This window comes from Falco naumanni, chromosome 1 (assembly GCF_017639655.2).
Source record: "Falco naumanni isolate bFalNau1 chromosome 1, bFalNau1.pat, whole genome shotgun sequence".
NCBI lineage: Eukaryota > Metazoa > Chordata > Aves > Falconiformes > Falconidae > Falco > Falco naumanni.
The window spans coordinates 76,282,755-76,286,007 of NC_054054.1; positions in this window are offsets into that span (position 1 = coordinate 76,282,755).

Sequence of the window (3,253 nt, forward strand, 5' to 3'; positions counted from 1 at the left end):
GGTGGGTCTGTGCTGGACCAGCTGCTCCCCGGCTCCCTTCCCCACTCCTGTGTCCTACAGCTATTCCCCAGGTACCCCCAAAGCCCTTCTGGTCTCCAGGTGCTAAATCGTTCCAGGGATGACTGTGGAGCTGTGGATCACTGGATCTCAGCCCAGCTGGAAGGCAGGGGTGGGCTGGGCCCGTGTCCCCAGCCACATCTGCAGGGCAGCAATGCTGGCAGCCAGCTATGTGTAGCTCCAGACTGGGGACACCTGGCTTTGTTGTACGCAGCTAGTAGTTTGCTAAAATTTGGCACTCCTCCACTGAAAAACTAAGCTAGAGGTTGCTGTTTCTTTTTCTGTCCCGTTAACTTTTTTAACTTTTACCCTATTCCAGCCATTGGTTCCGTGCCAAGCCACCCATTACTGCCCTTGGAGCTGTGGGCCCAGCCAACACAGCAAATGCTGCCTGCCTGATGTGTTGCCCAAGGCTGCCTTCTGCTATGGGACCCCCACCCCTGACTGAAGCAGGCACCGAAAGAGCCTGAAATCTTCTAGTCCTGACTCTTGCAGCAGGCTGTGTTTTCCTTTCCATCTAGATGCAAGGTGGAGGTTGGCGGTGAGAAGATGTAGTCCTCCTGGGAGAGAGGGAGGCAGAGGGAAAGGGCTGGTAGGAAGCTGGATGGATGGATGAAGGCCTGTCAGTGCCTTTTGGCTCCTCCTGAGATCAGGTGGTTTTTTGCTAAGGTTACCCGTATGGCTGGTGAGGGCTTTACTCCCCATCCCAGTTGTATGGGTGGGTTGTGTGCCAGCCCTGCTAGAGACGGAGAAATTCTGCATCTTGTTGGATTTGCCCACATTTTTCCCAGACAAGGCCAAGAAACCTAAACACCTACTGCTCAGGATGCAAGGGGTGCCACAGGTACCCCCCCACTGGGCTTTGCAGTGCCTGCCCTAGGGTGCCTCTCCCCGCAGCACCTTCCTTCTCCTCTTGTCCGCTCCCCCAGTGATGCTCTGCCCCTCTTGCCCTCGCTCCTACAGGCTTGGGTTTGGGAGGTGGCCACTGCTTGGATCTACAGCAGAAAGTAGAAACTGGGTGCTGGCAGAATTGCAATTAAGTACAGGGTCGGGTTTAACAACCTGGCCCTTTCCAATTTATGAACAATGCCCAGGAGGATGCATCTGCCCTTTGGACTGGTGCCCAGGCTCCTGATTGCAGGGCAGTGATAAGCAGGTTAGGTGATGTGGCCCTGATGCTGGATGACCTGCCCTGAGTAAGCCCGGGGAAGGAAACAGGATCAACAGAGCTGTTTCCCGATGCCACAAATTTATAGATTGTTCATTTCTTCCCTTTTACTTTCTAATGATGTGGTATGAAAAGCAATTCAAAGCAGAGCCTGGCCCTTTCCAAGCTCTGGGGAAGCATTTAAAGCCATCTGGTCTCAGAGATAAAATGGTCTGGCTGAAACTGCCTTCCTTCCCACACTTCCCTAGCTGCTGGGTGGGAAGGGCCACCTTACTTGGTGTTTCCTACTTCTTCAAGGCTGTGACTTAGTTTTCCCACCTTGGCAAAGTCACCTCTTTAAGAACACGTTGGAAACTTTGTCCATGTCTGGTTGAATTAGCTTGCATTTTATTCTTACTAGTTTTTAACGCCACATTTGTAAACTAGAGGAGCAGCAGAAGGCCTTGAGCTAACTGGAACTGGAAAAGAACCAGGGCAGGATGGTCAGATTCCAGACCAGAGATTGATTCCAAGGCGGGGGTGGGGGAAATATCGATGATGGGCTATTGATGTCAGATTGCTGCTTCCAGCCTCCGACACCCTGCATTGTTGAAGGCTGGGAACATGTTCAGGGCTATATTTCTGTGTTCAGCCTGTTCCCTGCCTCCCTGGGTGTCCAGTTCCAGCCACTGGTGGTGACGGGACCCTAGACTGGACAAGTATTAGTGTATCTTAGTTGACAGTGGCTCAGTGTAGGATCAGTGTGGATAGGACTAGTGGCTTTTGGGTTACAGGATTATCACACCGAGCAGAGTTTGGTGTAATAGCTAGGCCTTGCCTGATGCCAGAAATGACCGTAGCTGGGGGACACAGGCATGCAACAGTCTCCAAAGCTTCCTCTGCAATCCTTAGGTCTGTTCCAGACTCCCAGGTTCAGCTGAGCTTTCCAAAAGTGTCTCTGGAGAGAAGACCTTCCTTGCACAAAAGCAGCTCTGCTCCTGTGCTGTCTGCTGAGCTCGTGACACTGAGACCATGGTGGAGCACCTGCGTGTGAGGGGTTTGTTCTGACCTCCTTCCCTTCACCGCTGCAGGGCTTGTCCTCAGCAGCAGGATCTCTCAGCATCCTGTTTGCCATGCGGGGAAGACCCAGGGCCAGGGCTATTTAGCAGGAGCCTGCAGCTGGTAATTCCTGTTTACATCCCGCTGACCCTGGGGCTTTGCCTGCATCGCATATGGCAGGCTCTCTCCCATACCACCACACTGCCTGCCTGTCACGCAAGTTACATCGTACCTGACTGCTTCTTGGGTTCAAAGTGACCTCAGCCCACGCTGGACACCAGGCTATGTGGCAGGTGGGTCTGCGGACATGGCATGTGTGCTGTACCTCCCTGGGCTGCCCTATGTCTGGCAGGTGCCCAGCAGGCACAACAACAAACTCTGGCTGCGAATCCTTCTCCCTTTCTCTCACTTTAGGAGAATTCACTTTGCAGAGCCTGGCAGTGTCCTGTGTGTTGTAGGAGATGGGGACTGGCTGGGAACAGCACCTGGGGGCACTTGGGGGAAGTTGTAGTTTCCTCTGGTCTAGCCCCTTGGACAGGTCCGTTAGCCACCTGTGTTTGCCTCTCTGCTGGAACCATGAATCCCTGCAGGCTGGGAGAAAAGCAGGGGGGCTTGAACAGCCTGTACTGGTTTTTTAACACTAGACCTGGTCGTCTAAGCCTCTCCTCAGTCTCTGTCCCACAGGAAAGTCTCATTAGGCAGGTGTCCAAGCTGAAGGATATTGTTCTGACCATTACATTTTGCTGTTTTTTCTTCTAGAATTTGGAGGGGGGGAGTTTCTAAGAGTGCAAAATGGGGGTTCCCCATTGGCGACTCATTGCTTTCAAGCCACAGGCCAGGCAGAATGCGAGTGCAGCCGGGACACTCTCTGCATTGTGCAAACAGCTGCAGTTGCAATGGGCTTCTCTCAGAGCGGCTCCCAGCTTCCTCCCTGGACATGCACACTACTGCTTTTGTGCCCGCCGGAAGGCCAAGGACAAGCCCCCAGGC